Source organism: Peromyscus eremicus, chromosome 19 (genome assembly GCF_949786415.1).
Source record: "Peromyscus eremicus chromosome 19, PerEre_H2_v1, whole genome shotgun sequence".
Lineage (NCBI taxonomy): Eukaryota > Metazoa > Chordata > Mammalia > Rodentia > Cricetidae > Peromyscus > Peromyscus eremicus.
The window spans coordinates 27,133,720-27,156,668 of NC_081435.1; positions in this window are offsets into that span (position 1 = coordinate 27,133,720).

Genomic DNA, 22,949 nt, shown 5'->3' on the forward strand with positions numbered 1-22,949 from the left:
AAGTCCCCACAGTCTTTCAGTCTCAACCTAGTTTAAAGGTCCAAAGTCTCTTCTGAGACTCAAGGCAATTTCTTAATTATAACCGCCCCCCATAAAATCAAAAAGCAAATTACATACTTCCAACATACAATGGTGCAGAATATACATTACCGTTCCAAAAGGGATGGAAGGGAGCATAATGAGGAAATACTGGCCCACAGCAAGATCCAAACTCAGCAGGCCAAACTCCAGATCCTGTAGCTCCCTGTCTGGTGGACGCTAAAGAGCTTACTTAGATGGCTCTGCCCTTCTGGATTTGCTGACTACCACACACTTCTCTCTCCAGAGCTTCCCTTGGTAGCTATCCCATGACTCTGACATCTTCCATATCTTGGGGTCTCCAACGAAATCTAGGCTTCATTTTCACGGCTTCTCAGGACCTCCATGCAGGGACTCCCTTGCCACATGCCTGGCCTCAGCAGTGCTCCTTAACCATGGGAGAAGACTCCATAACCTCTTTACCCGTGTATCCTTCACCTCTCTGAAGCCAGAACCACCCAGCAGATGATGCCCAGTTCAGCTGCCTGCTTGGGCCGGAGCCCGCCCCCACCCCCAATGCCCTTGAATCTCATTTACAGCAGCTCTTCTTTGTTGTTGCTCTTCAGGAACAAAGAACAAAATTCCTCAGGCCTTCCCTTTTTACAAGTTGGAAGCTTAGTTGGGTGGGGTCTCACCCTGAGAACTTTGATTCTGTTTCAGAATACATCTTACCTCTTTAATCTTTCACATCTTTTAGCACAAGCCTTGACACCCACATTAAACCTCCTGATGCTCTTTTGGGGGGGGAGGGAGCGTAGGCTTCATTTTGTATTTCTTTCAGCCCTGCGTGTTCTTTTTCATTGTATCCCTGCATGAGAGTGACTACTAATAACCACATGACAGAGTCAACATTAGGCTGTCTTGAAATCTCCTCTGCCAAGAACATTAATCTAATACCTTTCAATTTAGCCTCAGGCAGATTCTTAGGACAAGAGCAGAAATCTAGAATGCCAAAATATCGTTAAGAATGGTCTCTAGCCCAGTTGTTAATATTATTCCCACTCTGAAACCTCTTGAGCTGGGCCTCCGTAGCCCACATTGCTCTTAGCACTATTGTCTTTCAAGCTTGTACTAGAATGGCCTACTAAGCCTCCATCAAGGCAGTTAACGTTCCTAGTCCAAAATTCCCCAAACCTACCATATCCTCCAAAATCTAGCATGGTCAGGCCTGTCGCCCTGGTACCAACTTTTCCGTCTTAGTTACTCCCTGAGTCTGGTCAAAGTCCAGCCTCTTTGGGGGAGCAAAACATGGAGAGAAGAAGGAGAGGGGGATTCCAAAAAATGACCCGTAGAGGCCTTTGCAAGGCCTCAGGCTACTGGCTGGGGGGTGCTCAACTGAGGATAACCATATCAACCCTGCAATTTCCAGCCAGTGTGAACCTTGGCTGCCCCGCCTCCCTGGAAGGTGTCAGCAGTGAAGAGGGGGAATTTCTCTATCAAGTGTGACCTGGGGTTGGTGACGAACAGCAGAGATGGTAGAATCAGCTAGAATAACATGTCACACGGTGGGCTGTGTGCAGGGATGCTGGATTGGGTAACTGGCAAATTGAAAGGCTCCTTCATACTATAATGGTTAAAGAAAAAGGGAATTATCTCATGCCTTTCTTTTTGTCTATCAAGGTGTCAGCGTATGCTAATTACCTGGCAGAGGCTTCAACGGGAAGAGGAAAGAACAACTATTATATTTCAGAGGAAAGATTTATCTTGTGTTGTTGGCGCCAGTTGGAGGAGGAGGTGGGGTGGTAGGGGGGTCAGAGAGGCAGAGTGAGAGCTGTTGCTTGACTTGAATGGAGTCAGAAATGACTTGGAGCTGAGCTTTCTCGCCTATGATTAGGAGGGCCTTTGCACTGCATCGTGGGTCAGGGAAGGATGCAGCGTGGGCAGAGACCTGAGCGCCCAATGCTTGTGGGGAGAGCTCAGGTGGTATAGCAGACCTGGAGGGGCTCCTCCACCCATCCACTGGTTGCACTAAAGGGCTGGCTATGTGAGGTGGGGATAAGGGGTACAGGCTAAGGACCAGGGAGCTCTACTTTGGCATCCTGGCTCCACTTCTGGCTGTGATCTGTGTCACATGACACTATCATCCAGATCCTCAGCTTCCTGGCATGGGAAGGTGTGTAATATCTCCTCTCTGTGATGACTGTCAGACCTGAGTGGGATCCTGTAAATGAAAGGCAGGGCAGCTTAACCAACAATAGCACCCATGATTAGAATTATTTGACACAGATTTTTTTGTTTAGCACCTACTGGAGTCCAGCATGCAGAAGGGAACAGGACACTGAGCTCTGCCTGCAAGGGGATCACCACAAATGGACGCCAGGCATGTTCTTTGCTCCCACACCCTCAGGGTCCCAGAACATGAACGAAGGGGACACAGAAACAGGCAAAGGCCCTTAAGCCTCACACAGACTGTGTTTGGACCTGTTATGATGACAATGACAGTGACCTTGAACTGACTGCTTGATGTGCGTGAACTCAAAGTGGAGCTCGTCTAGGGAAGTGATGGGGGCCAAAGGGTCATGGAAGGAAGGGACTTGGACAAGCCAAGCTACTGCTGCTGATGGTGAGCGGGGGACTGGCTTTGAGAGGGGCCAAGATTTGGAGGCCAACACTGGTTGATTTCACATCTGGAGGGGGGTGTCTTTTCCTCAGGGGTAATGAAGCCTTGGGATCTGATGAGATGGCTTCCATATATTGGCCCGGCTGCCTATGTTGAATCCCAGCTGTCTCACGCTCTTTTCTCCAGGATCAGCTGGGTGGGGAGTGAGGGAGCTGGAGAGAGAGGCAGGCTGGTCTGGGAGCAAGTGTACATATAGACTGTGATGGCAGAGATCTGAGTTCAAATCTTACCCTTCAGGAACACTTGTCACACAGTAGAGTCTACTGAGTCAGCGTTCCTAAAAGCTGGAGGTGATTTCTAAGCTATGGCCATCTTTTCCAGCTGGATCTCATTCTATCCCGCCCCGTGGCCTGAAGTAGAACTAACTACTACGAGGATGGCTGAGAGCGGAAGGGAACAGGGTGCTACCAGGTGGGCTGTGTGACAAGCAGAAGCTTTGAGCAGGTAATGGCTGTCAGAGACCAGCAAATCGCAGGTGTCTTGAGAACAACAAGAGTTACTCTCAGACACCAAAGAACAAACACGCAGCACAAGACGCTTTGCCGAAGCCGAGCTGTTTTGATCGTTCCCGGATGTGACACGCGTCACATGAGAAAGGCGAGCCTCTTGCACAGAAACTCCCTAATTGATAGCTGGTGGTTCCAGAAAGAGTGGGTCTGAGCTTGAAGGGACTGGGTCCAGAGCAGCCCCCTCACACTGCCCATCTCCCCCTCGGCCCCTGGGCAAGCCTTCATCAACCCAGACACTCAGAGTGGCACGGGGTATGGGGTGAGGGAGGCTCACTACTCCAGATGCCCTGAGGTCCAGCCTCAGCCTCTACCTTTCCAGGCCCTTTCTTTCTGCCTCATTCCTGGAACCCAGGCTGTGTGCCAATCTAATTGAGCTTGACTTGGCCAAATGCGCCAGGCTCTGTCTGGCCTTCAGGCCTTTGCTGTCTTCTCTGCCTTGGGTCCCTCTCCTGTTCTCCCTCCCATCCACCTGGCCAGCAATGGCAACTTCGACTTAATAACAAATATAGTAGCAGCTTATCTTTATTGAGCGCTTACTCTGGGCTAAGTGCTGCCCAAATGTTTTCTCGTATCTAAGTCTTACGACTTATAAGGAAAAAACAGTGACAGTTGACACATCATACATTCTACTGTTGACCAGGCACTGTGCTAAGAACATTGTGTGAATTAACTCAGTCCTTACAGCCCCATGATGGGAAAGCTGGCGTCATTATTCTGATTTCACACGTAAGGAAACCGAGTCACAAAGAGGCCAAGCAGTTTGTCCAAAGTCACCAGCTCAAAGTAGCCGAGTTCACACTGCAGTTTGACCCAGAGCTGAAGTTTGACATGGCCAGCTCATCGGCCTCTACCACCACCTCCCTCTACAGCACTGGGTGAGGGCCTCTACCGACGTCTTGTGGAGATCATTTGTGTATCCTCCGGGCCTGAAATGACTGACATCGGGGACAGGCTAGTCCAGCACTTCAGTTTCAAATCCTAGCCCAGCACCTGGCATGCAGCCGGGCTCCTCCATGCAGAAAGCCAGTCCTGAACCCTGCAGGAGCAGTCTTTCCCTGGGTTTCCCCTTTCAACCACAGGACTACAAAATGAAAAAAAAAAAAAAAAAAAAAAAAAAGATGCAATTGCATAAAATCTAGGTTCTCATTTTTGCATATATCTGAGTTTTGTTGTTATTTTGAGACAAGATCTCACTATGTATCCCTGGCTGGCCTGAAGCTCTATCTTCCAAGTTATGGGATTAGAGTCATATATCACCATACATGGCTTGTTTTTTTTTTTTTTTTTGGTGGGTTTTTGCTGTTGTTGTCTTTTTGATGCACCCATCTGAATTGATACAGAACGTGCAGATGGTAAAACTTTTGCAGAATGAGATCAATCCTATAGCAAAATGAGGACGCGCCAGGGTGCAGGCAGCCGCTTCCTGGCACTCCTGCCCCCTTTTGAGATATGGGACTGGGTGCAGAACAGGAGCCCTGCACCAGCTCTCCATTATGGCAGATCTGAACTTAGGGTTCTTGTGAGAACATTCAGAGGAGTGTCACCATATTTATTCTCTGTCCAACCTTGGCCACACGTTCAAAGGGTTAAATTTCTGTCAGAGGACCTGGGAGCCAGAGGAGACAGAAGAGTGTGGTGGGCTCTGGTCTCCTTCCAAACATGGTTTCTGTGCTTAAACCACCACACTTTTGCTTCTTGAGCAAGCTCCTTTCTGGTTTGCTTTGTTTTGTGTTCTTGCTGTGTAACCTTGGCTGGCCCAGAACTCCCTACATAACCCTAACTTGCAGCAATCCTCCTGCCTCTGCCTTCAGATTGCTGGGATCACAAACATGAGCCACCATGCTTCAGCTTAATTAAACTCTTCCCCCAGAGTTGATTTCCCCCCTGCCAAACTCGGAGTTGTTGGCTAATGCTTTTGCTTTGCCAAAAGAATGGGCAGCTCCAGGCGGGAGTGAGGGCCTGGCCCGGAAAGGGCCACTGTGCTCTCTCTACCGCTCTGGAAGAGATGGTCTTGGACGGGGCTGTGCCGCCTGCTGGCTCTTCCCCTGTGGTTCTAACGAGCAGGCAGGAGCCTCAGCCTGAGCTCACCCTGTGAGCCAGTGACAGCTGGGGGTGAGGTTCTGACAGCCTTCACGGCTGCCGCCCCGCTGCCCCGCCCCCCAGGTGCACAGCCTGCCCGCTCAGGCTGGGAGGTGTGAGTGCCTTCCTTTCCTCACCAATAAAATGTAGATAATGATAATACCTTCCTCCCAGGCCTGCGGTGAAGATCAGATGAGAGGACGCGGGGAAAAGCGACTTACATGCTATAAAAGACTTTGACAAATGCTCATTATTTCTTCCTATTCTTCTCCTGGAATTTATCAAACACTTTATGAGCCCTGGAGGTGTTTTTTTTTTTTTTTTTTTTTTTTTTCCATCCCTTCTATCTTGCGTGGATTTCTCTGGGCTACAATTCTCCTGTCCTTTCCTGCTGTACCATAGAGAAGCAGGGGTAGTGCAGTGGTTAGGGAGCCACAGGCTGGCATGAGTTTGAATCCTGGCTCGATATCTTTCTAGGCCCGATGCAGGACTAGGAACACAACCTCTGTGAGCTCTGTTAGCTTTCCCCTGTATAAAATGGGTATAAAAATTGAGCTTAAGCATAGAGTTGATAGGAGGAGGACTGAGATGATTTGTGTAAAACTCAGTACTGTGCCTGCAACAAGTTCAGGCAATGTCTGCTGTACTATGCTGTTAGGTACTCTCTCCGGCGGGCATGGCTACCCTCTTTGAGTGGTAGGACTAGTGAAAATAGACCTTGGACACGATTTTCACAGGCTTCCTTGTCTTCACGTGCAGAAGGGGGTATTCATTCATGCAGCAAATCCTTTCTGAGTATCTTCTGGGTACTCCTGGGGCAATAGGAAGTCTAGCTTGTAGTCCCTTCCACTGGGGAATCCCACATTGCAGCGGGGCAAATATTCATTCATTCATTCATTCAGTGCTCAATTCTCATCCGTTTGCAGGGTCTATAAAGCTCTGTGCTGGCCTTTGAAATAGAAAGCTGGGGGTGGGGCAGGGAAGGAGAGAAACAAGATCTGGTTAAGGTCCCTTGAAGGCTCGGCTCTCCAGGACATGTCTTCCTACTTCCTGTCGCTTGGCCTCAGTCTCCCCGTTTGTATGCTAAGGGGTCACTCAAGCTGATCCCCAGTCTCCTGGCCCACACCAACATTCCAGGTTTCTGAGCCTGGACGGACAAATGACGAGTGACACCCCGTCTCTGCTCCCGGCCCACACGCTCACTTGGGTCTTGGGCATCGATCGGCTAGGAGCTCATTAGCGGCCGCACAGCCGCCGCCGCATGTCACAGGCTCTTAAAGTCTCCATTACTGAGGGACCTCACTCCTCTGTATTTTTAGCCTGCATCTGGAGGAGATGGCTGGCATCTCCTGTAGTTATACACATTAGGTTCAGTGCTTTTGACAGCTTCTCAGGCCTCTGGGCACCTGGATGGAGGTGGGGGCCCCAGATCTGCTCCTGGAAAAAAAAATAGTGGGAGGTAGGGAGTCAGGGGTCCTTTCCTCTCCCATAAAACCCCAGCCCACCCCTATAGGACCACCTTCCATATATGACAGAGTAGAGATGACTGCCACACTTCCAGGACACTGACAGCTCTTTGGATACACAAGAATGAGGGCAGGTGATGCCCACATAGGAATAAAACCCAGGCCAGTCGGATGTCCCCAAGGATCAGCCACCATCTCTAGTTACAGACAGGTAGAGCGAAGCTTGCAGAAGCCACCCAGCATGCCGTCATGTCTCACAGTCAGATCAGGGTTCTGTCTGCCTGTGGGGGACTGAGCCGGCCTGAGTAGCTACCCAGGCCGAGAGCTGGGGCCCTCTGTCATTATGTAAGGACTGCATTTCCCAGACCCCAGAGGGCAGGAAAGGATGCTTTGCAGGCAATGACTCAGAGATTAGTGGGACCTGTGAGAAACACAGCATCGCTTGCTTGGGAAGCTAGGGAGGTTAGGAGGGACCATGAGGAGGAGATCCCTCCTTCGGTGGAGGAGGGGCCAGTCCCCAGCCTGAGATAAGAACAGAGCTGTGACCATGTGGAGCCTGGACTTCAGGAAGAACACAGACTCTAACTCTGTCGGAGACTAGATACCCCCTCCACCACACACACACACACACACACACACACACACACACACACACACACACACACACACACACACTAGCCATGTAATCAACTCACTGGCAAAATAAGATGACAAGATAACAGTATCGGATTCTTCTGCCCCAGCCCCAGTGTACCAGATACGCTCCTTGTGTTTCCTTGCCGGATTAGTGAACTTCCTGTGAAGATGGGAGCTCCGATGGCCATTCTTGTCTTACAGATGAAGGAAGTGGAGCTCAGAGAGGCCAAGCAAGTCACCCATGCTCACACAGCTGAAAAGCACCAGAGTTTCTATCCAGAGGGCCAACGAATCCTTTGCTGTACCAAAGCCAAGGAAATAAATAAGGTGAGTTACCCAGCAGTGGCTTTTTTTTTTTTTTTTTTCTGATAATAAAGTGAGAAGACCGGGCTGGAGAGATGGCTCAGAGGTTAAGAGCACTGGCTCTTCTTCCAGAGGTCCTAAGTTCAATTCCCAGCACCCACATGGTGGCTCGGACATACATGCAGGCAGAACACTGTGTACCCAATAAAAAAATAAAACTTTTTTTAAAAAACAGTGAGAAGACCATAACATTGTGAGGTTTTTTTTTTTTAAGATTTTATTTTTTTTTATTATGTATACAGCATGTATGACAGCAGGCCAGAAGAGGGTACATATCTCATTACAGGTGGTTGTGAGCCACCATGTGGTTGCTAGGAATTGAACTCAGGACCTCTGGAAGAACAGTCAGTGCTCTTAACCTCTGAGCCATCTCTCCAGCCCGGGTGTGGAATTTCTGCATGAGGCAAATTATCTACTTCCCTCTGGGCTTCAATCAGGGGCTGGGTTGAAATGGGGAGGAGTTAGCCTGGCATGGTGATGTATGCCTTTAATCCCAGCACTCACCAGGCAGAAGCAGGAGGATCTTTATGTTCGAGGCCAGCCTGGTCTACAGAAGTGAGTTCTAGAACAGCCAGAGCTACACAGAGAAATCCTGTCTCAAAAAAGAAATGGGGAGGGACGAGTCTCACGTTACACACTCGCTCTGAGCTCCCCTCGACTGACAAGATGATGAATGATAATAACAGAAAACAAACATAGCTGGAACATTTTCCCAGAGCCAGAAGTATTGCCGTTTAATCCTCATCCCACCTCTGTGAGGTCTATCCTTAAATGAATATGGAAACGGAGCTCAGAATGGCTGAGCAATCTGCCTAAAGGTGCACAGGGAACAGGAAGTGAAGGTGGGATTTGAAATGTAGTATGCCTGTCTTTGGGGTGTCAGTCAGTCCTAGAGGCCTGTTTGGAGAAGTGGGAACTTGGGAGGCCCTTAGTCAGACAGGGACAGAGGAGGGGCTCCATGCTTCCAGGAAGCACTTAGCATTTCCCACTATCACCGTGATGCTAACAGCTTCCTGATATTCAGGTTCAGGGAACTGCTTGCCTCTCCTGGTGCCCTTTCACTCCATCCATCATAGATCTCCCTCCTCACTCCTTCTCACCCCCTCCCCCCAGTGCCCTAGAGCTTCAGCACAGAATGCCCCCCAAAGGAGGAGGGGAAGAGTCTGCTTTACCTTTGTGCATCTGGAGGGGCCAAGAGCAGCAATGGGGGTCACCGAGCACAGACACCTGGGAGCTTCTGAGCCCCGGCATCATCTCTGTAATCACCAGATAGACACTGTGTGCCTATTTGGCGTCAGATGCCATCAAGGGCACAGTTGCCAAACACTGTCGTCTTCTGCTGAAACCCACCGGGGCACCATCCATCCATAGACGCACACAGTCCCATGACCGAGCTGGGGATGTTGTGGCAAGCAAGGCAGAAGTGACTTCTAAACCCAGACCAGAATGACAAACGGGAATGGCCTGCTTATGGGTGGGGAAGGGGGTACAGAAGGAAAGTTTAACCAAAACACAGTATGATACAATTCTAACATTAACACAAAGGGGCTAGAGAGACGACTCAGTGATTAAGAGCATCGTCTGCTCTTCCAGAGGACCTGGATTCAGTTCCAGTTCCCTGAGATCTGACACCCTTTTCTGACCTCCATGGGCACCAGGCTTGCATGTGGCACATAGACATGCACGGGAGCAAAACACCATACACATCGATAAATCTAAACAAACAAAACAAAAAACCTGAACAAGAGCACTTGGAGTCTCTGTTCACTTCGTCAACCCATTTCTCTGAAGCAGACGGAGAGTTCTTATTCCTGGAACTTTCACTGGAGGATGACCCATGAACTGGGCCTTGAGGGACGAGTAAGAGCTTTCTGAGGAGAGAAGAGGGAGAGGACCACGCAAGAGAAAAGCCCATGAGCAAAGGGTGTGGCTAGAGATTTGATGGGATGCTAGCCCTGGGCTAGATCTTTGCCTCTCTAGCTATACTTGATATTTTCTATTTTTTGAGCATGTCTCATCTGTTAATAAGGATTCAGATAGGAGTGTAGAGATCAATGGATGGCTGAGGACCCTTTGAGGCACTCTCTGGAGCACATGCTGGATTTGGGCAGTTCCTTACTTCTTCAAACAGTTCATTTCTCACAAATGTGCTTTCCTGGTGATGCCTTCTCCAAAGATGTGAGGGCTCCCTCCAGAGCCCAGGTGGCTGCAGTCAGTCTATGTTGTCCTGGCTGATTGTGACAGGAGGCACCTACGGGCCCACAGGCTCCACTTTCAGCAGCTGTGACATATTGGGCGTGTGGCTTCTCCTTGGTTTGAGGAACAGGGCCTCTGGCCTTCCCAGAGCAAAGCCCTAGCCCTGAGACCGTCTGTGTGATCACTGAACAAGAAGCCTGAAGTTTGCCTTGTGGGTTGATTGGATTAGCATTTTGGAAGAGTCCCCTTCCAGTGAAGTATATTAACGATTCATTCCGGCTGGTCTTTCACCCAGGGCGGGCTCTTTGTAAAGTGCCTCAGATTTCCTAGGGATCCTCAGAGACACTTTGACATTCTGATTGTCACTGCCAACGTGGGCTGCGAAGAAATTAATTGACATGGATGAAACCCTCAATTTCCAAGGGCTGTGTAATAAAATAAAGGTTATTGTATTATTGCGGATTCCACTACTAATGAAAAAGGGCTAAAGACCATAATCACAATATGGCATGTTTAGTGGGGCTTTGATTTCCACAGGCAACTATCCTGAACTATAGAGACTAAGAAGAGTGATAGTAATTATTTATTGAAAAGTTACATATGCCGGGCACTTTACCAGCGATCTATGTGTTATCTCTTCCCACAAATAAACCAGTGAGGGAGGTGCTGTCCATCTCTGAGGCCCGAAGAAATGAAATGAACGTGGCAGGAAAGTGTAGGCTAGAGCAGATACCCTTGTGGATAAAGCACTCTGCTCTTAGATGTGGGGGAATATTGAAAGATCTGGGCAGGCAGGGGTAGCCAATTAGCCAAGCGCAGGGCATTCTAGGTGGCAAAGTATTAGGCGAGTTTGTGTGTATTTTCTAGACTTGAGAAAACATCTTCATCTTTCCCCCTCAGACCCCAAGAGTTTCATTCATCTGTCTCCTCATCCATCCACACAAAAGAGGCCATCCATTCATCATCTACCCATGTACCCATCCATTTATCTATCTATAAATCTACTTGTCCATTGACCTGTCATCCATCCATCTATTAATGCACCCATTCATTTAGTTATGCATTCATGTATTCATTTACTTAGTCAAATCAACAGTGTCTCTGATTAGCTCCCAGCACCTGTCGTGGAGGTGAGTGTCCACTGTGGTCTGGATGTCTGCCACTTAGCAGGTGGGAGAGAAGCAACAGAGGAAAAAAGCTTGGAGGAACAGTGTTAGACCTGTAATTTGTAGAATTTCTCCAACTTTCTCATCTCTAGTCTCTCTACGTGGATAATGTGGATAACATTTGCATGACATTGTGAATTAAAAGGCAACAAATTTAGAAAATGTTTTGCAAGCCGGGTGGGGGTGTCACATGCCTTTAATCCCAGCACTCAGGAGCCAAAGGCAGGTGGATCTCTGTGAGTTCTAGGCCAGCCTGGTCTACAAAGCAAGTTACAGGAGAGCCAAGGCTATTCAGATAAACCTTGTCTTGGACAAAAAAAGAGCTTTGCATATGTTTATGTATCATCATCATCACTAATATCACTATCACCACCATCACCACCATCATCACCACCACCACCACCATCACCACCACCACCATCACCATCACCACCATCACTGCCATCATCACCACCACCACCATGACCATCACCACCACCACCACCACCATCACCACCATCACCACCACCATCACCACCACCACCATCACCACCACCACCACCACCATCACCACCATCACCACCACCACCATCACCACCATCACCACCACCATCACCACCACCACCATCACCATCACCACCACCATCATCACCACCATCATCACCATCATCACCACCACCACCACCACCACCACTATCACCATCATTGTCATTATCATCATTACTAACACAGGATATTCTGGAAACTGAAATATCCTTAAGTTTGAGAAATCACATCTACCACAGAAATCCTGAATATGTTCAAATATGGACCTTGGTGAAATGAAATTCGATACTTCAAATCATGAGATTCCTCAATTTTACAACAGTCACATCTATTTCATACATTCTTGGTGCTACGGTGTTGGGCAGTAGAACTGGAAAATGACTAGGTAAAAGAACTACTCCATCATGATATACCAGGTCTGCACTTCCAGAATGAGCAGGAGCCACAGGAAGTGTAGGCTGCGAAGACACTGTGCCTGTCAGCTCAGGTGAGTTTATGCTGTGGTAGCAAAAAAGTCCCTTAGCCTCAGATCCCTTTGACAAGGTTACATCTCCTTTGTGTGTCTCTCTTGGGTCAGTAGCAGCTCTGTTCCAAATTTTCTTCACTTTGAAACCCAGGCCAAAGAAGAACGCATTGGTTCTTTATAATTTTTATTATTTTTAATTTTTATTTATTTTGTGTGCATATGTGTGTGTGTGTATGTGTTTGTGTGGTGTGTGTCGGGGGGTGCACACATGCCACAGCATGCACATGGAAGTCAGAGAACAATTTCCAGGGGTTGGTTTTCTTTTTCCACCATGTGGATGCTGGCATCAAATTCAGATAGTCAAGGTGGGTACCAGGCACCTTTACCTGCGGGTCTGTCTCACCAACTCTGGCTAGTCTGGAACTTGAAGCAATCCTCCAGTCTCAGCCTCCTGAGTGCTGGGATTGTAGTGCCCAATTATAGGCCAATCTTGAATTCATGATCTCCTGCCTCATCCTCTTTAGAATTTTCATATTGGTACTATCTTATCGGTGTATCTACCAGGGCTAGCCACAATGGTTTTGTTTGTTTTGGTTGTTGTTTGTTTGTTTTGAGAGAGGCCCTCACTGTGCAGCCCTGGTTAGCCTGGAACTTGCTATGTAGACCAGGCTGGCTTTGAACTCACAGAGATCCATCATCCTGTCTCCAGAGTGCTGAGAGTAAACATATATGCCACCACAGTGGGTCCCCAGTGATTCTTAAAGCTTCACCTCACATTTTATTGGCCAAAGCTAAACACACAGCCAAGTCTGACACCATGGGAGCAATATTCCACCCACGTTTAGAGAGGACACCGAAGGAGGGACAGTGGATGTTTTGAATAGTGATCCAATTTCCCTTAGACTGTAACTGCGTGAGATGTCGTTTGGAACCTCAGGATGGCTTGGAGGAAGGACCTTTGCAGGTGGAGGCTGCAGCTCAGGTCACGCAGCTTTCCTGTGGGTTTGCTTCCTCCCCATTGACATCCACTGGCTCTGGGTACGTTTCTATCTGAGGAGTCTGCTTTTCTGTTTGCTGTTTCCTCAGCGTGCCATTTCCTCATGACTCTGCCTTCCTCTTTATGGTATCTTTGCCCTTTTTCTCTTTTTCCATTTTGCATGTGTATGTATATGTGGTGTGCTTAGTATGTATGTGCATGTCTGCTTGTGGGTGTGTATGTGTTTATGCATGTGCATGCATATGTGTGTATGTTCCTGAGGTTAATGTCAAGTGTCTTCCTCAATTGCTTTCTATGCAGTATATTGAGGGGGGATCTCTCTTCAAATTTTTTTATGTTATTTTATGAATATGTGTGTGTGGACATGCATGTATGTATGTATACCGTGTGTGTGGTGCGCTTGGAAGCCAGAAGGTGTTGGATGTGACAGGTCGTGAGCCATTTGATGTGGGTGCTGGAACCCAAACTCAGTCTTCTGCAAGAGCAGTACGTACACTAGCTGCTGAGCCATCTCTCCAGACCTGCGGCAGGGTTTCTAACCCCCTCTCCCCGGAGCTTGCTCCTTCAGTTAGGCTGGCTGGCTAGCTTGGCCCAGGGATTCCTTATTGCCATGTCTCCTGTTGGGATTACGGTTGTCTGCCATGCCCCCTGGCTTTATGGGTGGAGCCAAATTCCAGTCCTCATGGTTGCCAGGCAAGCGTTTTTACCGCTGTGACCTTTCTCCAGCCCCTCTTTTTTCTTATAATCGTTTACCTGATGGCCTATGCTGTGAATTCAACAGAACTCTTCAGTTCAGGTACTAGAAGTCCAAACGAAACCTATGTAAAGAAAGACGGTAAGTCCATTGTATTTCTCATGGCTGTGACCAAGCACCCGGTGGGAAGCAACTTAGTGGAGGGAGGGGCTTATTTGGCTCATGGTTTGAAAGGACGGCTCATCACATCAGGCAAGCGGATCTTGACTGTGTTGGCAGCACCACGAGGCTACTTGCTCACAACTGGGTGGATCAGAAAACAGACAGGACAGGAAGTTGGTAATATGGCCCTTCCCTGCAGCTAGGGATGGTTTAGACGTATGTCCTGGCTAATGGATGTGAGTAAAGGTGATGTGCACACTTTGTACTCCCCTTTCCCACTGCCTCTCTCTGGCTACATTCTGGCTGTGTGGACAAGGTGAGCTCATCCACAAAGCAGAAGGCACCCGAGCTCCTCAAACTTGTGTGGGACAGAGCTACCACAAACACTTGGGAGAAAAAAAATTAACTTTGTCTTGCCTAAAGTACTGCTGTGTGGGTCTTTGCTACAGCAGCCCAACTAGAAAGAATCTCAATTAATTTAGTCTCCTTCACAAGCCTAGCATGGCAGTCCAGGGCTAAAATCTGCCAACTGAGTCCAGTGTAGTGGTGCAGGCCTAAAATCCCAGGTCAGGAGGCTAAGGTGAGATTGTAGGTTCAAAGCCAGCCTGGTCTACAATGAAGATTGAGTCTTAAAAAAAAAAACAAAAAAACAAAAAACAAACAAAACAAACAAACAAACAAAAAAACCAACAACAACAACAAAAAAACAAAACAAAAACAAACAAACAAAAAACCAACAACAAAAATCAACTGACTGTCTGGCCTTGGATTGGGGCCCTATGTCAGAATCTAGCACCTGAAAAGGGTGAAGGAACTATTCCTATAGAATACTGAGGTAACGTCACCAGGAAAAAAGGGGGCTTGCCCTCGTGGCAGCAAAGCCCATTTAAGGGCCTCATTCCCCTTGTGTGTTGCCTGATGAGATCCCTGAAGAGAAGATCTAACTTCTGAGTGTCCCAGCTTGGCTTTTTCCTCTCACTAGGCACCCGAGGAGGCCCCTGGTCTTGTGCATCATCTGCTAGGTGCCTGGGAAGGAGGGAGATGGTGGCTGTGATGGGCACATCCTGTGTGGTTCGAGTGTCTTCAGAGCCGTGTGAGCCCCAGCTGCCAGGAGTGGGTTTCGTGAGGTCTAGAGGGAACTAAGGAAGCAGCCAGTGTTTTCGTCCATTTGGGTTGCTACAACAAAACACCGTAACCCAAGAGGCTTATAAACAACAAAGTTGATTCTTCGAAATTCTGCAAACTGGGAAGGGCAAGATCAAGATGTTGATAAATTCAGTGTCTCCATAATATTCCTTTTGCCAGGGTCTGTTTTCATGGTTCTTGAATACATCTTCTCACTGTCCTCACGTGGAAGAAGGGGCTAAGAAGCTCTCTGGAGTCTCTTTTAAGGGGCACCCATCCCATTCAAGCCGGCTGAACCCCTGTGATCTAATTGCCCCAAAGATCCCACCTCTAGACACCACCGCATAGATTTTTGTTGTTGGTGGTGGTTTGTTTTGTTTTTGAGGTAAGGTTTCCAGTCGCCCAGACTGGCATGGAACTCCCTCTGTAGATGAGAATTCCCCTGAACTTCTGATCCATCCCCCTGTCTCCACCACCCAGGCTTAATGCAGTGCTAAGGATTGAACCTGGAGCTTTGCACATGCTAGATAAGCCCTCTGCCAACAGAGCTGGTTTCTTAGTCCTTGATTTTCAATATATGAATTTTGGAGGTGTTCTTGGTCAGGATTTGACACAACCTAGAGTCACCTGAGAAGAGAGCCTCATTGAGGAATTATTTAGATTTGGCTGTCCTGCAGTCACGTCTGTGGGAGGACTGTCTAGTTAACTGGTGCAGAAGGACCTAGCCCGTTGGGAAACACCATTCCATGGACAGGAGGTACTGAACTACGTAAGCCAGGAGAAAGCTGGATGAGGACTGCAGACAGGCGGCATGGGTGCATTCCTTTCTCTCTGCTCTTGGCGGCCCATGTGATGTGACAGCTGTGGAAATCCCTGACTTGACTTCCCCGAAATGATGGACGGTAACTTGAGACTGTAAGTCAAATAAACCCTTCCTCCTCGGTGTTGCTTTAGGTCAGGGCATTTGTCAGAGCAACGTATGAACAGCAACAGGAGGCGAACGAACGTTTAGACAATAGCAACTGGGGAATGGCTGAGGGCAAAGAGGGTCTGGCTGGTGGCATCTGTATCTGTGCCCTCTGCCTGCATCCTCAGTCTGTCTCTGCCAGCGATCATCTCTGCGAAATGACACAAGGATCCTAGTTGGGTCATCTTCTCTGTGCCAAAGGCAAGACAAGTCCTTTAAATTTACTGCAAACACTCATTGGGGATGGACTAGAGTGTTTGTTAGCGGCAAACGCCAGTAAGTGTTGATAAATAAAGCCATTAAAAATGTGTTATGGCTCTGACACTTGGTGTAACATCTTTCCTCCTTCTTTTCCCCATGTAACATTTACTTTAAATGGCCCCAGCCAAAAGCCAAGCACCAATAAAACTGGCCTATGTCTCCCAGAACATCTTCACTTGTGAAACACTAGAAGGTTCTGCACTCAGGTGGGGGCGGGGGGGGGGGGGAGCCACCCAGAGGCCCCACCTACCCAGAGGCCTCACTGTTGTGTAAACTGCACATGTTGCACTTCCTGTGGTTGACGCCGAACTGTACATCACATTTGCAATTTTGAAGCTTCAATTGCTTAAAAATATTGTAACTGCTCCTCAAACAGGAAAATTGCATTTAGATTTCCCTCTGTGTTTAACCTTAGACTAGCAAGAGATGGTCTTCACATTTCCCCAGCAAATGAAATCATTTTTGGATTGGGATTGCTTAGGGATGGTTCCTATCATAAGAAAAAGAAAACCTGGGAACAAACACAGCCATATATTCTGCGCAGGCCTGTAATGCGGACAATAAATGATCGCTTTTGGCCTATACTCCTTGGCATGAAGGGCCGAGACAAGGAAAGACAGTCTTGAATATGACGTTCAGTCACATCTGAACTGTTGCTGAGGGAATTACAGCCTCCTGCACTCAATTTTCCTAGGGCCAGCCTCCTGCAAAATTGGCATTCCTTCGGCACGTTTCATATCAAAAATTCCTTCTTCCTGTAGAGGCTCAAAGGCTTTCAAACCATATCTTTCCCCTCAATCAAGCTTATAACTCATTCGCCCTAAAGTATGATTGCTTACATCTTAAAGGGAACCAATAGAAATTGGGAAATAGTTTACTCGAAGGGAATAAGTGACATTGGAGAGATCCTACACAGTAAGAGTCTATTAGGTGGCTGTTAAATGGAAGTCTTTTTCTGTCTACTCAAAAGTCTGGTGAATGTTTTGTTTGGGTCTCAAGTAGCCCAGGCTGACCTCAAACTCAGTATGTAGCCAGGGATGACCTCGAACTTCTGATCCTCCTGCTTCCACCTCCCAAGTACTGAGATAACAGGCTTGCACCACCCCTTCGGGCTTATGTGCCACTCTGGATCAAACCCAGGGCCTCCTGCCTACTAGGCAAACACTCTACCAATAGAGTTACATGAGACTAGTCTTAACTCTGGCAAGTCTGTCTTTTCTCCCTTCCCTTCCTTATGTCCTGTCAGCAAACATCACTGAGGAGCCTCTGCTTAGAACAAGAGCTTCCTGTCACAGAGAGGACGACGAAGCCCCAGAAGTAGCCGTCAACAAGCATGTAGCTGCTGTGGGGATGTACTGTAGGAGTGCCCGCTGCATGTCAGGGGCAGCCTGCCATGGACAAGCATTTTCTTCTCTGCACCCCAGCCAGGTAGGTAGCACAGTTTCAAAGACAGAGGTAGCAATTTTTTCTCTTCCAGGTCACACATAGGAAGGCACGGTGCAGGGCTATCAGCACGGGCAGTTTGATTCCAGAGCCTTCTGTTCCAAGTGAGATTAGATTAAAATAAGCATATAGGGCAGGCTTTGAGGAGATTGTCTTTAATGTGCTCTGCACTACCGGAGAAGCTGTGATGAGGGGCAGGAAAGAGGGCCAGCCTCTTGCTGAGCAAGAGGAGCCTCGGGTGAGGGCAGCTGCAGTGGGTCACCCCACTCTTGCCCCCTTCCTCCTCAAAGCCCCCCTCCCCTTACCAGCAGACACCAGAAGCCAGCAGGCTGGCTGCGCCCCAGGCAGGCTCTGGTCAGGAAGAGGGAATCTTTTGTGAGCTGCAGGCCTGGTCTCTGTTAATGCCAATTAGCGTTTCTGCCTGCTTGGCGCTGCAGGACCAGCAGGCTTCTGTGATCCTGGTGGCTAGGGGTTCTGGCCTAGAAACGCTCCCTATGTGGGACGAAAGTCAGAGAGTCTGAGGGGAGGGACTTCGTCATTGAAAGGAGAGGAAATGGGGTTTCACAGAAGCTCCACGGGGCCCTGCAGCCTCAAGAGCACAGCTCCCTGGGGCCAGAAGAAGAGAGAGAGAGAGAGAAAAAAAAAAAAAAAAAAAAAAAAAAAACCAGCTGGCCTGCCTCCAGCTGCCCTAGCTGGCCTCTCTATGAACCAAGGTCTGGCTCCTGAGAGAGAAGGTGGAAAGAGGTTTCCCATGCTCCTAAATTTGTTGGAGACCTTGGGACAAAGCTCTTCTGGGACTTGAGCTATCTAAGCTTGTGATGCTTCCCTGTCCTCAGGATCTGTGGTCTTCTGTTTGCATCAGTGTGAATAACGACAACACACAACAGCTAGAGTGCTTAGGAAGTGCTGGGCCACGCTACACTCTCCCTGTTAATAGGCTGTCACTGGGCTGCCACGAGGGCATGACTGAAGGACCCCAGGTTTCTGAGGCCCTGGCTTTGGCCCCATGTCAGCTTCCCCATCCTTTCCTGACTGCCTGTCCCCTAAGCTGCTCTCCTGTAGCTTCTACCTGCTTCCTGTGGCCCTGACACCTGTCCCGTTTGCTCCCTTGTGGTTTCTTCTTGCCCTTTGCTCACCACAGAGGCTGCCTGGCTGGCAAGGCCTCCAGCAGAGTCATTCTTCTTTCTCCCATTCCCAGCCCTCCCTGAGCCGGACCACATCGCCCACAGCCTTCTGTGGGAGGACTGTCCCTCGTGTCACGGGCAAAGCAAGCAGACACAGAGAGCCAGGATCTGGTCCCTGTCTGTCCCTTCCCTCTCTGCTGGCTTCAGCTCGAGGTAGTTAATAAGTTGTCCTTTTTTTATTTTATTTTATTTTTATTTTGGTGAGTCACCCAGGTGTTCCAAGGGCATAGTTTCCCAAAACCCTGTCACTGCAGCTTCAAGGAAAACACTTGACCTTGCCAGCACCAAGCTTGTCCTACCCTGATCCCTAGGGGTGGTCCCCCTCTCTGCTCCCCTTCTCTAGGTTGTGTGTGTGTGTGTGTGTGTGTGTGTGTGTGTGTGTGTGCAAGCCAGAGGACAACCTTGAATGCCATCTTAAAGAATGCCATCCACCCACTGAGATGGAGTCTCTCGTTATCCTGGAGCTCACTGAGTAAGCTAGGCTGGCCAGCTAACAAAGTCTGTTTTTACCTCCCCAGTGGTGCTGGGATTACACGTGTGTGCCACTGGATTTGTACACGGATGCTGAGGATCAGATGTGGGTCTTGATACTTGAGAAGCTAGTGTGTCATGAACAGAGGCATTTCCCAACCCCCTTCTCTCCCGGTCTTGAGATATGCTCTTACTGCGTAGCCCAGGCTGCCTTTGAACTGTCAATATTCCCGCCTCTGCCTCCTAAGTTCTGGAATTAGAACCGTACCCCATACTCATACCTAGCTCTAGCAAAGTCTTCCCAAAAAGCACGTGTAGAGACAGAGACAAGGAGGTCGTATCCGCGGCTGGAAAACATCGGGCTTGGTCCATTTCCCGATCCAGACCCTTTTCTCTTTCTTGCGCACCTCACTTTCTTCTTGGGGGTTTCTGAAAACTCCCAAGGCTTTCTAACTGAGGAAACACAATTTCAAGGTTAGAGAGGACCTGAAGAGTGACAGAGGGCTCACACTGGCTTCTTGTGTCCCAGTCATCGCCTCCTCTGACACTTCAGGACAATACCTCAATCTAGAGCACAAATGACTATTTTTTTGTTTGTTTGTTTGTTTTTTGGTGGGGGCAGGGGAGACAGAGTCTCACTATGTAGCTCTAGCTGTCCTGGAACTCACCATGTAGAGCAGGCTGGCCTCAAACTCACAGAAATCCGCCTACCTCTTCCTCCTCGGTGCTGGGATTAAGGGTGTGCGCCACCATACCCGACTCAAATGACGATTTCCAACAAAAAAGTTTGCTCCCTCCCCGGAGTCTGAGGTGGGTAAGCAACTGTCACTTCATGCTGTGTTGGCCACCTGCTGGCCAGCCAATGAAGTCCAAAGTCCATAAGTCTGGTTATTGTTTTGCTTTGTTTTTGAGACAGGGTCTCATGTAGCCCAGGCTGACTTCAAACTCAATCAATATGTAGCCAGGGATGACCTCGAACTTCTGATCCTCTTGCTTTCACCTCCCAAGTGCTGGGAAAACAGGCTTGCACCACCCCTTCCGGCATATGTACCCCTCTCTGGATCAAACCCAGGGCCTCCTGCCTACTAGGCAAACACTGCCAATAGAGCTACAGTGCTACCCAGCCCATGAGACTAGTCTTAACTATGGCAAGTCTGCCTTTTCTCCCTTCCCTTCCTTACGTCCTGTCAGCAAACATCACTGCGGAGCAGACTTCGCTCAGGGAGACTTGGGGGCACTGCTGTGCTTTGTGGCAAGAGCTGAGAAAGGGCCTTAGGCTGCCGTGCACTGAGTGGCTCATCAGCAGAAGAGGTTTTTCTGCTTGGGTTGAGATTGGATATCCTGGGCTCTGGTTGTACTTCAGCCAGAAATATGAACGCAGTTGGAGCCGGAGAATTCAGACTGTCATGTACAGCTCCTGTGTGTCGAACAGAGTCACGGAAGTCTTTGTGGGCAGGTGCTACAATGCTTGCTGCTGAGGAAATGGAAGCTCAGAGGGGTTAAGGATGTGACCAAGAAAACACAGCAAGAAAGGAACTAAGGGTTGAGTGGAAATCTGTCTGGCTCCGGAGCTCCAAGATTGTACAATACTTCCCAGACACGACTCTTAGGACCACTTTCTACCCCCACCCCGAATACCTCCATTGCTTCAGCTGAACAGAACCCCTGCTGGGGTTCTGAGAGCAGGGAGTTAGCGTCCTTGAAGACCATCTTAAGGGACCTTACGATGTAGGAGCATTGAGATTGGGAAGGCTCTATGGAGCTTTCTTCCCATCCATTAGCCATTCCCCCCCCCCCATTGGAAGCTGGCAGAGGATGCTTTGCCAACAAAGGTATCACAAAAGCTTTTTTTCCAGCCTATCACCTATCACTCCCTGGGAAAGGGCAAAGAACAACAGTCTAAAGGCCCAGTGGCCAGCCAGGTCATGGGACCAATCGTTGGGCATAAGCCTACCCTTCTAGAAGGTGCTTGAGTTCTGCCCTGGTCCCCACAGCCTGAGGCACACGGGAAGGTGGGTGGTATTCACTGATTCCTTGGGGCATCCCCTGACTGCTCCAGGCAGCAAGAGAGAGCTCCAGCCTCCTGCCCTCATGGCTTACATAATTGAACTGGACTCTGAAGATCTATTGTCACGCATTAGTCTTATTTTCCCAGTTAGCTCATCAGCCTCTTGAGGGCAGGAGACCCTCTCCCACTGGACTTGGTGAAGGGGTGTGCTTTCTTGGCTACTTGGAACCCTCTAGACCATGTCCAAGGACTGGCATGCACATGTGTATAGGTTTACTTGTGTCCATGTGTCTATATGATATATACGTCTGATATATACATAGGGTGCATGTGTCCATATGCATCAAAATGGCCCACATACTTGTGCCATGTTCCTACATAATGTGATTCACCAGATATTAAGGACAAATGGAGTATGAAATAGACTGTCCAACCCCAGAGCTAGGGAAGAGACCATTAGAGGAGCAGTAACAACACGTGGCAACATGTATCTGTAATCCCATCCCTACGGAACTAGAATAAAGAGGATCGTGAATCTAAGGCTAGCCTGGGCTACATATGGAAACCCTAGCTGAAAATTAACAGCCTTCAGCAAGTTGAAGCAGATGAAGTGCCATGATTAGGGAGTACATGGCAGAGTCACAGCTTAGTCAGTCTAGGGAGAGGGATCAGGGAAGGGCTAAAAAAGAAAGGGAAAATTGGCCAAGACTTGAAGTCTGTTGGGAATTGAACTGCCCCACACACCCCAGGATGTGTTCATCTGACTCCTAACACATGTGAACATGACCTTGTGTAGAAATTGGGCCTTTGCAAATACCATCAACTTAAGATGAAGCTATGCTGAACAAGGGGACATCCTAATCCAACAACCAGACCAGTGTGCTTCTGGAAGGACATCTGGTCACAGACACAGAGTGACAAGAATGTCACATGACCAGAGAAGCAAGACTGAGGTGATAGTCCAGTCTCCAGAAACTCCTGAAGGTCGTGGGCCTCAGGTGACTGTTGTTGTTGGTTTTTACTCTTTTGGGGGGTCCGCTACCTGGCTCCCAAATAGATCACTCACAGAGGCTTATTTTTACAAATGCCCAGCCTTAGCTTGGCTTGTTTCTTGTCAGCTTTTCTGAAATTATCCCATCTACCTTTTGCCTCTGGGCTTTTTCCTTTTCTTACTTCTGTATACCTTACTTTCACTCTAACTCCATGACTGGCCATGTGGCTGGGTGGCTGGCCCCTAGCATCCTCCTCTCCTTGTTCTCTTGTTCTTCGTTTCCTCCTAGATTTTTCTTCTCTCTGCCTGCAAGCCCTGCCTATCCTTTCTCCTGCCTTGCTATTGGCCATTCAGTTCTTTATTAGACCATCAGATGTTTTAGACAGGCACAGTAACACAGCTTCACAGAGTTAAACAAATGCAACATAAACAAAAGTAACACACCTTAAAATAATATTCTACAACAGGTGACTGTTCCCTGCCTCCCCCTGTGAACTTAGACAAAAGTTAGAACTTTCTTGAGACTCAGGCATAGAACAGAC